This window comes from Rhinolophus hipposideros, assembly GCF_964194185.1.
Source record: "Rhinolophus hipposideros genome assembly, chromosome: X".
In the NCBI taxonomy this organism is placed as follows: Eukaryota; Metazoa; Chordata; class Mammalia; order Chiroptera; family Rhinolophidae; genus Rhinolophus; species Rhinolophus hipposideros.
Window position 1 is genome coordinate 107,826,345 of NC_138046.1, and position 14,588 is coordinate 107,840,932.

The window sequence follows — 14,588 nt, forward strand, 5'->3', positions numbered from 1 at the left end:
CTAGAAGTCCTGTCTGTGCCCGGAGAGATTGTTGGTACCCTAAGAAGCCTAGGAAGTCTGGCTTTGTGCCCAGAAGTACTGGTGTTGCCCTGAGAAACCTTGTCTGTGCCCGGAGAGATTGGTGGTACCCTGAGAAGCCCGGGAAGTCTGGCTGTGCCCAGAAGTACTGGTGGTGCCCTGAGAAACGCTGGCTGTGCCCAGAGAGCCTGGCTGTGTCCAGGGTATTGCATTCACCTCCAGGCTCCTTGCACAGGGCATTTTGCGGAAGACGCTTGTCGAGTAGATTGTGAGGCGAGACCCCGTAGGGGTGGAATGTGGGGACAGAGCTCCAGAGAACAGTTTCCAGGCCTCAAGGCCTCACATAGAAAGGTGCTGGCTCGGGTAGTAAATGGCCATCAACTGTGATCAGATGGCCATCAGCTGTGGCTAGTTGGCTGTCAGCTGTAACCCGTAAGCCATTGGCCACTAATATAACTGCTGTGGCTACGCTAGCAGAAAAATGGGGGCTAGCAAGAGCGGACTGCAGAGAGGCGGATGCCGCAGGCGAGAATATAGTGATATGACTCCCTGCTTATGGCTCCGTGGGTGTTCCTGTTTGGCCTCACCATATCCCGTGTTCTTATGTGGGGAGCGGGACCGCAGACCCCGCAGGCCGCCCCGCAGGACAACTTGTTAAGTGTTCCAGCTGGACACATTCCATCTTTATGTGTGGATCTATGAAACAAGAGAGATCATTGTGTCCCCCAAAATTCTTGTGGAAGTCATAACCCTCAGGTTCTCTGAAAGGCACTGTAGTTGCAAATCAGGTCTTCAAAGTCTGGTTAAGTTAAATTGAGAACATTAGGGTGGGCCTTGATGCAGTCTGAGTGGTGTACTTATAAGAAGAGATTACGACGCACTAGGAGACACCGGGGACACACTCACCCAATGGGACAGCCACGTGAATAGGGGAGTTGTCTACAAGCCAAGGAGAGAGGCCTCAGAGGGAACTTACCCTGCCAGTTCTCGACCTTGGACTTCCAGCATCCAGAACAGTGAGAAAATGCATTTTGGTTGTTTAAACCACCCAGCCTGGGGTATTTTGTTACGGCAGCCTGAGACAACTGCTACACTGCCCGAAGTGGACATTTCTTTCTGGGTTATCTACCATCGCAATGTAATTCACAAGAGCATGTTTTATGGCCTTCTGTTTACCCCATGAGGTGAGGAAGGTGGTGATGGGGTGTCCACACACACAACACTGGACACTGCAGAGATGAGATAGACAGCCATTTATTAACCACGTGTACTCACATGACGGGGAGGACCCCACGTGCCCCACTGTGCCACACGGGGTTTGCACTCGGGTACTCAATGAAGAGACAGTATCTTTGGGAGGGGGCATTTTTGGTATCAAGAGTGTGAGCTAACCCCTCGTTCCCATGGCAGCGTGTAATCAGATTGTCTGCAAAGTTCTGCAAGCGGGTAGGGGATGGACGACTGCTGCTTAGGAATGAGCAAGATCTATGCTTTGTCCCCTTACAAAGCTGGTTGTTTGGTAGGGGACCTTATCTGCAAATGAAGACTATGGAGGGGAACTTGCCTTTAGGGGATGTGAGTCCCTGCTGGTTTCTCTAAATATCCAGGCAGCCCATATTATTGCACCTTAATTTTGGACCTTGCCCCAAGTGCAGTTTTCCAGTCATTTTCTCTGAATTCAGACACCTCATCTGAGGATCTGGCCTCTGCTCACCAGTCCCATAGCCTCACACAGTCCACCACCCTGTAGTTTAATGTAAAAGTGTATTGTGGGAACTGACTTGTAGCTTCCAAAACTTCAACTGCCTTGCCTCAGGGGATATATGCTTGAGTGCTTTCACCTGGAAGCCCTCCCGTCTCACTCGTCCTTTTTACTCTCCTGTAAGTCATAGAGGGGATCTCAACATCTTCCTCACATGACTGAAGCTCCCAGCTTCCAAAGTTCTGTGGGCAGAGGCTGGGTCTTTATGTCTGCAAGCCTAGTACTAGCACAGAGGCTTCCAAAGCGCAGACTCTCAATTATGTTTTGGGAAGAGAAGAGAGAGTGAGTGAGAGGTCTGGTCTAACTTGTTAAGATCTACCATCTCCTACAGTCTTTAATACGCTAGGCATATCAAGATATAAATCAATTTTACAAAACAAAGGACTGAGTCAGCAAAATGAAAGTTTTATGACGTTTTATTATTTTTTCTATTCCATACTCTGAAAAATTTTACCGTGGGATTCTTTCACATTTCCACTGATGTCCCTCTTGTGACGTAGTTTTTTATTTTCATTTTTATCTTCATGGTAACGAAATCCTCAGACATCACTAGGGCCGAGAGCACCCAGGGCATTGATGTCATGTCCGGCTGTGGCACCAGTGGCAGCCCTGACTGACTCTATTGCGCTTGCTCTGTCTTCGTCTAACAGAGCCTCTTCATACCAGGGTGAGAAGGCACTAGGGCCTGTGTCACAACCCTTTGCCAAGAATTCCAGGACTTGCATCTTGCTTGTTTCAGCGCGAGCTCTGGGGCCCCACAGAAACTCGTACAGTGCAGGATCGCTGTCAGGTACCTGGCGGTACTCCAGATACTCTAACTGCACCAGATCCGTGTAAATGAGCTTCCTGGGCTCCCCGTAGATGCGGTGCTCCTTCCCCGCGTATACTTCTAGCATATTCAGGCATCTCCAGATGTCTTCCTCTGTGGCACAGTTGCCCTTCATGAAGATCACTCCCAGGATTCCCATGAGTAGACCGGTCTTTGGTAACCCGTTGCCAGCATACACCCTCCCATTATTGGGGAGGTTCAGTTTGCTGACCAGGTCATATGCGTGGTTGCTTGAGTCGACTTCCTTCAAGTCGACTGCAAAGACGGCCTCAATACGATCGGAGGCTGTTTTGATGATGTCAGCAAATTGGTCTTCGTTAATTTCACCCACAATCTTCAGCATGTCTTCCTTCAGAATGGGCTCTTGCATTTCATACTTGCACAGGAGAAATTGCTCCAGCAAATACAACTTCGTGGTTAGAAGATCACTGCACGGGGTCTCGGGACATGGGACCTCGGAAGAACACGAATGGTCCTTATCTTGACTTTCATCACCTTTGTCAGATGTTGTGTCAAAAGCACCTGAAGAGGTAAAGGTGGTAGACGAGGGTCTCCAAGACCCCTGGGAAGTGCTACTTGTCTCAGTAGCTGATGGCCTTTGAGGATCACCTTCCAAAACAGAAGAATCAGATGGGGACTCGTTTCCCACTACTGCAGCTTCCTGATCTTTCTTGTGACTCTTGGAGTCAGCACGGGTTCGGTTGTGTTTTTTACGGGCACGGCCCTTACGCTTCTGTCGCCGCCGAGGCATGATGACACAGCGGGCACCGGTGATGCCAGCACCTGGACGGGGGAGAACGAGATGGTGTGGCACCTTTGCGGGGAGATTCCACCTTGGCCTTAACCAAGGGCACCTCTTTAAGTGTCTGAGGGCCGTCAGCGCTCTGGGAACCCTCTTTAAGGATGTGAGGGCTCCTCTCTGATCAGCCTGTCTGCTGAAAACCCTGTAGAGAAGCTTAGAGCGTACCTGGGTCAGAGCCACACAGCCCTTTCTAGGTGTTACTGGGGCCACAGCAGGGCCTGTCAAGGGGATCCCCTTTGTCCTGGGTTTGGGAAGTGCTCTCAGTTCACATTCAGGATGATTATGTTAATGATTGGCAAGAAGCCCTCCCCCACTCCCCACTGTGGTTCTCAAGTTGCCACCTAAATCCTCCATGCGACAAGAATGAAGACATGGTGCTTCTGGTAGAGAGTGCACCCAAAGCTGACGTCTCTCTGGGGCCCTTGCTGTCCTACGCTTTTTGGAGTCGTCAGTTCTCGTGGGGAATGCTCACGTGGTTCCAGGTAGGGACAGAGAGACGTCCTTCCTGCTGACTCTTGGCTTTACCGTCACCACACCTTCAGGGTGATGGGTGGTCCCTCAGGCTTCACTCAGTTTCCTGCCTTGGCACAGCCAGAGCCAGGGTCTCCTCTCTCTGCTTCGAGCCTATGTCATACTAACATCAGCACCTACCCGAGGGCCGACAGGAAGAATAGAGTTTTGCCTCCTCTGGCTGCATTGGCCTGGCTTCTCTCAAATGAAAGATGCACGAACAAGTTGAGGTCCCCTCGTGAATGCTCCCACCGGGTCTCACGCAAATCCTGTTGGAACGCCTGGGTGTATCTAAGATTCTTCCCTCTGCTGAACTGTGACTGCACCACTCAGACAAAAGCCTTCACTCACTGTGATTCCCCGAGGAAGAATTAAGGGGCACTTCTCCCTGACAAAGGCCTGGGCCTCCTTGAGTGACAGTAGTCAGACATACTGAGGTGTCCTCGCTCTGAGTTTGGGGTGAGTGGTCCGTGCAGTGATCATGCTCCGTACCCTGACTCTCCACTGACCAGGAAATCCTCCCTGTGCTGACGTGCTGCCAGCACCTCAGCTCCCCACTCCCACCCCGATGATGTAGTGACACAAAGTGAGAAAGCACATGGGGCTTTGCACCTGCCGGGACCCTCCCATGCAAAGTCGGGTGGTGATCCGCACGCCCCAGTTCCTGGGTCTGGGGTCCCTTCACTCCTCACTTCGGGCCTGACCTTCAGTCTCTGGGGCCTGCGATTTCTCCCTCAGCTGAGCTGAGCCAGAGACCAGCAGTCCGGAAGGAGGTCTTTATTCCCTGAGACCACCCGGGGTACGCAAAGGACTTTGGGACTAACTGAGGACTTTGGGCCTAGCAGCCATTTCGAGGCCTCCCGGGAATGTGGGCGGGGGTGGGGGCAGGGCACTGTGTGGCTGCCTGTTTTCAGGGGGGAACGGGGTTGGAGATGTCGGGGCATGTCCCCGCACTATAACTTAGGACACTTAGCACCCTGACAGTAAGACAAGATGAGGGCCTCCTCCTGCTCACCCTTTGCCCGCAGCTCTGGGAAAAGGCCTCACTCTTAGACAGGGCCTCTCTCTGGGCAGCCTGCCTCAGTGGCAGTGGGCAGGGTCCCTCATGTGCCTGGGTCTGGGAGGGTCGTGGGGCTGAGGAGTGGAAGGGGGAGGACTGCAGGGTGCAGGAGAGGCTCCCAGGACTGGCTGTCAGGAGCCTTTTCTGGATTCTCAGCAGGTCCCGGGGCTACTCCTTCTGCTCACCCTAGTCAGCTGCCCTCGGACCAAGGCTCTCACGTCCCTCAGAACCCCCAGGAGGAAATATTTAGGGACCTGAGCCAAGCAGCCATGCGTGGAGCTGCCCAAGACTGACAGTAAGGAGTGGCACCTCCAGCCCCCTTCACTCCGCCCCCCCCCACCCCCCCGCCCGCAGTCCTCTGTCAGTGTCTTCCCTTGACTCCTTGTGGGGGTTGGTCCACCACTCATGTGCTGACCTGAGGTCAACCCCTCACATAAAAGGCCGCTTCTCCCTGAGACGCTGACTGGAGTCATTTTTGGCATGGAAATACCACCGTGGTTACAAGGAGGCTACAGTTGCAGTTTTCCCCAAGGGCACTGCTCAAAATTCCCACAGGGCTCCCGCTCTAATCGGCCTGTCCCCTTTAGGCTGCATCCTGTGTGCTCTGACTCTAGCATACTGACGGGACAGGGGCTGTCAGTCTTTTCGTATGAGAAGTCTCTGATTTCATGTTCAAGGGCATCATTCAATTGGTGCAGTTCATGGAACCCATGAGAAGAAAGTGAAGGGGATCCTCAGGGTGTCAGCCCTGTCCAGGTCTCCAGTGGGGAGTTTTCTGTCCCGGTCACTTTGGGTTCCTCAGTCCTCAATAAGGGCCCTTACTTTGGCTCCAGTAGGGCCTGGTACGCCCATCCCTTTAGTCGAATGGTGGCTCCACTTTCAAACTAAGGATTTCACCTGCCCTAGACCTGAGGTAAGTAAGTGTTGGGGGAGCTTCAGCGGGACAGCCCCGTCCTGGGTCTTCAAGGGCTGAAACCAAGAATGTGGCCTGCTTCTTTGTCATCCCTACGATTTAGTGGTGATGGTCCCTCAGTGGTTGCTTCCACCCCCATTCTGGCCTAGAATTCCTTTCCAGCCCTTAGGCCTACCCGTCCTGCTAAGGCCAGCACCACACTGAGACCCCTAGGAAGAAGTGAGGACCTCCGCCTCTGACCATACCTGTCTCAGTCTCCTGCGGCCAGGTAAGGAAGAGAATTCTGTCGTGTTTCTACTGCTGTGAGGTGTGTGGTTCCCTTCGTCCTCACAGTATACACATTGGCCTCTGGAAAGCCTAGAGATCCTCCCACTGTGGGCCTTTGGCCACACCCCTTAGAGTAAGTCACCCCTTTGTGACAGCACGGGAGGAAGTGAGTATGTCACTTCCTGTCAACAGTGCCCAGGTACCCAGGGCAGCCAGCAGGGGCAGGGTTCTCTGTGGTCCTCTCAGTTCTGAGCGTGCAGTGTTCCCTACATCCTGACTCAGGGTCCTTGCCTCGACTCCTGTCAGGGCCGGGGACATCTTCCTTGGCTTACCTGAGGACCCTCCCCTTGTGCACTGTGATCCTCTGCCCCAGGGCAAGCACACAGGGCCCTTTCTAGACTGGCCCTGTGTGGCGGGTCCTCTCTTGTTCTGCCACACTCCAAAGTAACCGTAAAGATGTCCTTTGCATTCCCGTCTTTGTCTCTCAACTCTGAGTCCCATTATCTGAGGGTCTGGCCCCTGCCCACCACTCCCACAGCTTCATCCAGCCCCCCATGCAGCCTGGCTTAAAATGACCTCTTAGCCACCACACCGTCGCCCCAGGACTGTCAGTTTCCCAAGGCCCAACCCCACCTTGGTCACGTGATGTACAGTAAATAGGTGTCAAGAAAATATGAAGGTTTTCAATTTGTTTAGAATAACCAAAGTGTTCATTTTAAACCTGAGGGATAATATATGTGACATCCCTGACAATAATAAACGTAGATTCCGAAGCAAAACAAGCCATCTGTTCAAAAGGGAAACATTAACAAAAAACTGTTGACCTAAAAACTGCTCATCTCCAAAAGGAGAAAAACCAAACAGGATACTTGTTTTAGTCCCGCTGGCGCCTACTTTGCTCTACTACTAAGAAGGCTGTCTGCTCTCTTCAACTCCGCGGTGAGAAGCCTGCCCGAGACCTCACTACACGTGGGGGGAGCTGTGCGAGGTGGCCTTGGAAGGCGCACTGGCCTTGGCAACATTGGCAGCCCTGGCTGCGGCTGTCACCTCTGCTCTCTCCGCCGTATCTCTGAAAGCCTCCTCATCCAGCTTTGGGAAGGCACTGGGCACGGTCTTGTTGATCTTGTCCCTAATCTCCAGCGCACTCATCCTGGTGGTCTCAGCGAGGGCTCTTGGGCCCCGCGGGAACTCGTAGTGTGGGGCATCACTGCCGGGCACCTGGGGGACTCCAGGTACTTGGGCTGCAGCACATCTTCTGTAATGAGCTTCCAGGACTCCCCACACCTGAGGTGCTTCTTATCCGCATAGACGCCGATCGTATTCTACTCTGCCCAGATCTCCTATGGGTGGCAGGTTCCCTTCATGGAGATGAGGCCCTGCAGATTCATCATGAGATGGGTCATGGTTGAGTCTCTGTCACCACCGAGACTTTTCTCTTTGCTGATGTCCTAACTAGGTCTTCGAAGGGTTCAGTGGGGTAGACTTCCTGCATGTCAAGGCCGCGGACCTGTTCATTCTGTCAGCGGCTGTGGTGAGGATCTGAAGGAAGTGTGCCTTGTGCTTTCTCTTGACGATCGTCAGCAGTGCTGCCTTCACAGTACTCTCTGTCACCTTATATGCTGGGGGTGCGCCGACAGTCCAGCGTTCCTGCTTCCAGGATCTTTGTAGGTGCTCTCAGGGGGGCCGGGACTTGGGAGGTGCTTCTACTTTCCTCGTCTTGATTCTTGGCTCCTTTATCCGAATTCGGGTATGAAACACCTGCAGCCGCCGTGGTGGTCAGTGGGGCTCCCTGAGCGTCCTGGAAAGTGCCAGAAGCTGGGAGCACCCCAAGAAATAGGAGACAAGGGCGAAGGGACTCTTCTCCTGCTGCTGAAGTGACCTGAACACCCCCAGGCCTGTGCGTCTCACTCTGGGCCTGACGGCCTTTATCGTGAGCGCGGAGCTTACTGTCCTGACCCCTAGACATGGTGGCACTGGGCAGGACAGCAGGCACCAGGGTGGGCAGGAGAGTAAGTGATGCCAGCACGTGGAGGAAGGAGACTGGTACGGCGCGTCCACCTCACTAGGGAGAAAGCAGCAGAAAGTGAGTGTCTCCTCACGTGGCCACGGCCCAAGACAGAAACCTTTGGGAAGCAGGTTCAGGCCTTCCGTGGGGTGTTTGCACTCAAGGTTATCACTCAGTGTCCGATGTTTGACTCCTAACTGTGGGCGTGAATGTTTCTCCCTCTGCTGAACTGGGACCACCCCACTCACACTGAGACCCTTACTCCTCAGTGGCCTCTCAGTGGGATCTGATGGCGTCTCTTCCCGATATCTCTTCCTGGGACCTCCCAGGGCTGATAGTCGGAGGATTCTGTGGGGCCCCCACTGCTATGAGGTGGTTGGTCCGTAGTCTGGAAGGTTCCACATCTGGCTATCAGTTCAGTGGCAATAGTGAGACTGCTCTATGGGACCTCACTGTTCTGAGGTTGGCGGCCCCCTTAGTTCTCACCGGGTCGGAACCTGAATTTCCCCCTCTGCCCACTAGAGAACCCCAGATTCAGGCCAATACCTTCACTTCATTGAGTGTCTGGGGCTGGAGGTGAGGTGGTGACATATCCGACTAGCCCTGCCCAGGGTTCGCAGGGCTGGAAGATGGTGAGACTTGGTGGCTCCCCTCTGCTCTGGGCCAGTGCCCTCCTGAGGCCTCCCTCAGTATGCTCCGTATCTTGACTTGTAGCTCTTCCCTCATACGAGGGCTGACAATAACCTGACCCCTGAGAAGAAGGGAAGTTTGCCTCATCTGGTCTCCCAAGGCTGACAGCAGTGGAAGGAATCTGTGCTGCCCCCAGTTAACAGGTATCTGGTCCCCTCAGTCTTCAAGGCTCTCACCTTGACTCCCGACCACCAGTAATTCCTCCCTCTGCTGCGTTGAGATACTCCTTGATGAGGTCCCTCCCCTCTAGGAGACGCCCTGGAGGGAGGTGTGACTGGTCACCTCACAGAGCCCAGGTCTCCAAGTCCAACAATGGGACAGGGCTCTAGATTGCCCCCTCATTTCTGGGAAGGGTACGCTCTTTGTCACTTAGTGTCACTACCTTGACACGGTTAGCCCCTTGGCTGAATGGGGCTCCCCCATGGGTCCCAGAGTTGCAGTTCCCGCAGATCATCTCCTCCCTCAGAAACTGAGGGGTAACCTCAATCTGAAAGCTCTACCTGGACGTCCAGGGCCGACTGCGGAAGCAGAACTTTGTGCCTTCCCCTCTCTTCTGGGGTTGATTGCTGTCTCATCCCTAATGCAGGACTTTTACCTGGATGGCTGCCTTGCGCTGGGCTGCCCCTCTCTGCTGGACAGCCAAGCTGAAAAGCAAAGCCCCATCTCCTGGAATCCCTCCAAGGAGAAGTCAGGGTGTCCCCCATCATGCCAGGCCTTCCCTGGGCCTGCCAGGGCAAACCTCGAGGGAGGGGCTGTGTGCAGGCCCCTCTGCTGTGTTAATCAGGGTCTTCACCTTGAGTGTGAGCCAATCTGGGGACTGTATCCTCTGCTTACCTGAAGGGATAGCCCTCAGGCCTAGGGGATAGCCTTCCTGGGACTTCCAAGACAGAGGTCAGGAGGAGCCGCGAATAGCCACAACTGTTTTCCTCTTTCAAGGGCTGACAGCTGGGGTGGGGCTCTATGGACCCCACTGCTCTGGTTCCCTTCTTGGAAGTGTCACATCCCTACCACATTGAGAAGTTTCCTACTGCAAACCTGGCAGAGACTGGGTCCTTGTGCCAGGAGTGATGTGACAGGGGCAGGTTGTGGTAAAACGCAGGGACCCCAGACGAGGTGCTGGGTTGTCAGAGAAAAAACAGTCTGATGGATTCCTTCTTTCCACTTGGCCTGTCATGTGACTTCTGTAGTGCCAGACTGACTTTTACAAGGGGGGGCTGCCCACGTTGATTTTTGAGACCTCAATGTTTTGAGATTAACTGGCTGTGCATATGTACGTAATCATACTGTCACTATTATTTCTTGTCTTCTTTATTCATCCTGCTCATTCTCATAGCGATACTTCTGTATCGCTATTCTTATTGCTGTGTGTATCCTATTCTAATCCCCTGCTCTCTGTACAGAGATCTTCCTTAGTCCCCCGAGATGCATTCCTGGAGCTCTGAGATGGAAATAGTGAATCAAAAGGCACGTAGTCAGACTCAGGCTGGTAGGATTGGTAAAATGTGAACTTCCCACAAATTCAAAACAGGGATCTAATCCGGGCTCGGTCACTTACCAGCTTTGTGAAGGTGAAAAATGTGCAAGCTTTTGATGTCTAAAGGCAGTCCGGTAAGCCTAATCGTGTAGGAATGTTAGAACATACATACTGTATTATAGACGACTTGGGATATGGATTGGGATGTAGTGGGTCTTTAATGATTAGCCGCTATTATGTGTTTATTTTGAATCACCAAAACAGTAAGATCCCATCAGTTTTTTGTTTCTTAAATGCAGTACATATCAAACAATATGCAATGATCCGCAACAGACTTTCTTTAATAAGCTAAGCAAATCCAGGTAGTTTTAATGTTACAAAAATAAAGAGTGCAAGGAATAAGGCAAACCAATAATTGATCACAGTGAAATTTTTGTGTTTTTTATTTCCTTCCTTCACTTTAGGATCCCAAGGGTTTTATCCTTGGATTCTTTCAAGTCTCCATGAGAATCCTGTTTCACTGCCCCGTTATCTCCTCTAGATCAGGAGCAAAATATTGAATATTTTCAAGTTGTTTTACAAATTTCAAAACTGTAACATTCAAACCTTTTCACCAGCAAACGCGTGAGAGCCATAGCATTCACATATTTATATTCTGAAAGTTCTACACCTTCTACTGAAAGAAACAGCATTTGAAAACAACACTACATATCTATACCAGTCTATTTATCTGTCTTTCTGTTTTTACCTAGAGGTTACTCGTGAGGAAAATGGAAAAGCAGATTAACATTGTGTTACAATTATACTGACCTCGACCACAATTTGTCTTTGAAATTCCAAAACTGTAACTTTCAAACCCGTTAAATAGGAAAAATATGACAGGCACGTCATTCACATGTTTATAATTTGAAGGTGTAAAGCTTCATTAAAAGACATAACATTTGAAAAAAATACTACGTCTGTTAGTATATCTAATCTAATCTATTTTACCCAGAAGTTACTATTGAGGACAAAGGAAATGCAGATAAACACCGTTTTAAAAGTAAACTGGCCTCGATCACAACTTGTCTTATACATTCCAAAAGTCTAAAATTCAAGCCTTTAGATAGTAAAAAATGTGAGAGCATGTCATTCACATATTTATATTGTGAAGGTTGTAAACCTTCATTAAAAGATACATTTGACAAAAGGCTACATATCTCTATAACTATCTGTCATCTATCTATCTATATGTCCTATCTTTCCATCCATCCATTCATCCATCCATCCATCCATCCATCCATCCATCCGTCCGTCCGTCCGTCCGTCCGTCCGTCCGTCTCTCTACCATCATTCTGTCTTTACCTAGAAGTTACTCATAGAGTGAAAAAGGAAATGCACATAAAAATCCTGTTTACACCTAAACCGACGTGGCCACAATTTGTCTTACAAATTCCACCAGTGTAACTTTCAAACCGTTTACATAGAAAAAATATGACAGCCATGTCATTCACATATTCACATTTTGACCGTTCTAAACCTTCTGTAAAAGACATCACATGTGATAAAACATTACATGTCCGTCTATACCTACATCTAATCCATTTACGTAGAAGTTAGTCGTGAAGAAAGGGAAATGCAGATAACCACTTTGTTAAAAGTAAACCGTCCTTCACCACAATTTGTCTTACAACTTTCAAACGTTTTAGATAGCAACACATGTGACAGCCACGTCATTCTCATGTTTATATTTTGACTCTTCTAAACCTTTATTAAAACAAATAATCTGAAATTGGTCTCCGTTTCTATGTGTTTATCTATCTACGTATCGATCTAGTATCTGTCATCTATCTATTCTTCTATCTCTACCCAGAAGTCACTCATGAGAAAAAAGGAGAAGCAGATAAACATTTTGTTAAAACTAAAGTGACCTCAACCGCCCACTACTTGACAGGCAGGCTGGTCTCGTCAACCCCGAGGTGAAAAGCCTGCCCCAGACCTCACTACATGTGGGAGGAGCCGTGCGCCGTGGCCCTGGAAGGCGCACGGGCCTTGGCAATACTGGCAGCCCTGGCTGCGGCTCTCACCTCTGCTCTCTCTTCCTCATCTCTCAAAGTCTCCTCGTACAGCTTGGGGAAGACACTGGGGACGGTCTCTTTGAGCCTGGCCATAATCTCCAGCACTTTCATCTTGGTGGTCTCAGCGTGTGCTCTTGGGCCCACAGGAACTCATAGCGTGGAGGATCACTGCCGGGCACCTGGCGATAGGTACTCCACGTACTTGGGCTGCACTAAATCTTTGATGATGAGCCTCTTGGGCTCCCCGAAGATGGCATGCCTCCTCCCATCGTAGACGCCCACACGCTGAGTGATTCCCAGACCTCCTCCTCGGTGGCGCGGTTGCCCTTCAGGAAGATCACGGCCAGGAAGTTCATCAGGACACCAGTCTTCAGGACACTCTAATCCCTGTTCAGACTTCCCTCACTGGGGAGATCCAGCATGGTGATGAGGGCATAGAAGTGATTGCCGGGGTCGACTGCCTTCACCTCTAGGCCAAAGACCAGCTCAATGAGTTGAGAGGCTCTCCTGAGGATCTCAGAGAACTGCTCCTTGTACTTCTTTTTGACCGACTTCAGCATTACTGCCTGTCTAATGCACTCACCCATTTTATACTTCCCCAGCAGGAACTTCACCAGCCTGTGTGCCTTCCTGGTCAGAGGATCTGGGGGAGCCGACCGAGTGGACAATGCCACAAGGGAGGTGCTTGGGCCCCCCTCAGCTTAGCTCTGGGCCCCTCCATCAGAACTTGGGAATGACACACCTGCCTCAGGAGGCCCAGTGGCTGAGGCTCCCTGAGGTTCCTGGAAAGGGCCAGGAACAGGGCAGCTTGGGGGAGAACCTCCAGAAACAGGAGAAGTGGGGCACTCTTCTGCTGCTGCTGCAGCGGCCTGATCACCTCGGAGACTCTCAGTCTCAGCTGCACCCTGGAGACGTTTACTCTTCTGACCCCGAGGCATGATGACACAGGTCAGGCACAGCGGGCACCGGTGTGGGCAGAGCAGGTGAGGCCAGCACCTGGAGGAGGGAGAATGAGATGGTGTGTGCACCTCTGCAGGGAGATTCCACCTTGACCTTAACCAAGGCCGCCTCTGCAGGTCTGAGCGCCGTCAGGGTTCTGTCTGGGGACCCAGGGGGCTCCTCTCTGATTGGCCTGGGTCCTCAGAACCCTGCAAAGCTGCATGGAGAGTACCTAGGACAGAGCCATACACCGTGCCTCGAGTTACTGGGGTGACGGCAGGGCCTGGCAAGGGGAAACCTTGTGTTCTAGGTTTGTGATGTGCTCTCAGTTCACATTCAGGATCATTCTGTGAATTTTGGCCAGGCACCCCAGCCCCCTACTCCGCTCTGCCTCTCTCCAGTAGACCCTTTCACACCCAGAATCGATATGTCCCTGGGGCCCTCTTTGATCACAGTACTTAGGGATTGTGAGGTGTCCTCTGTGTTTGGGGTGAGTGGGCCCCACAGTGATCATGCTCCGTAGCCTGACTCTCCACTGACCTGGAAATCCTCCCTCTGCTGACCGGCTGCCAGCCCCTTAGGCGCAGGCCGCCACCCCTAGGATCTCCCAAAGGAAAGTGAAAACAGCACCACAGGCTTCACAGTGCCCAGACCCTGCTATGCAATGTCACCTCTGGTGACCCACTGCCAGCGCCTGTGGGGACAAAGCCCCAAAAAACAGTTTCCAGGCTCTCGGCCTCACACAGAAAGGTGCTGGCTCGGGTAGTAAATGGCCATCAACTGTGATCAGATGGCCAGCAGCTGTGGCTAGTTGGCCGTCAGCTGTAACCCGTAAGCCATTGGCCACTAATATAACGGCTGTGGCTACGCTAGCAGAAAGAAAATGGGGGCTAGCAAGAAGATGGTGGCTGGCAAACGTGGACCGCTGTTAGGCAGATTATGTAGATCCTGCTTCCAGTGTCTGCAGCGCAGCCGCCAGCGAGAATATATTGGTTTGATTCCCCTATCTACGGCTCCGTGGGTGTTCCTGTTTGGCCTCATGTGTCCTGCGTTCTTATGTGGGGAGCAGGAGCTGAGACCCTGCCTGACACGCTGCACGACAAATGGCTCAGCGAGCAGGGTCCCCTGGGTGACAGCGCCTTACCCCCCAGCCCCATGACTCTCCCCTAGGGAAGTGAGAAGGCAACTCGGGACACCCCGCCCAGACCTCCACGTCAATGACACCTCTGCTGACCTGCTGTCGGCCCCTGAGGCCCAGGACG

The 14,588-nt window shown here is 51.9% G+C and overlaps 2 pseudogenes across 2 annotated transcripts in view; both read right to left on the reverse strand.

Annotated features, from left to right (window-relative positions):
• LOC308495146 (melanoma-associated antigen B5-like) overlaps window positions 1-7,310 on the reverse strand; it is a 31,400-nt pseudogene extending 24,090 nt beyond the window's left edge. The window contains exons 1-3 of the transcript in view: window positions 7,169-7,310; window positions 3,219-3,392; window positions 2,575-3,131 (exon numbers count right to left, since the gene is read on the reverse strand). The product of the transcript in view is annotated as a melanoma-associated antigen B5-like (transcript). The remainder of the gene's footprint in view (window positions 1-2,574; window positions 3,132-3,218; window positions 3,393-7,168) is intronic.
• Window positions 7,311-12,312: 5,002 nt separating this feature from the next.
• LOC308495148 (melanoma-associated antigen B1-like) lies at window positions 12,313-13,325 on the reverse strand (annotated as a pseudogene). The gene has a single exon. The product of its transcript is annotated as a melanoma-associated antigen B1-like (transcript).
• Window positions 13,326-14,588: the final 1,263 nt, after the last annotated feature.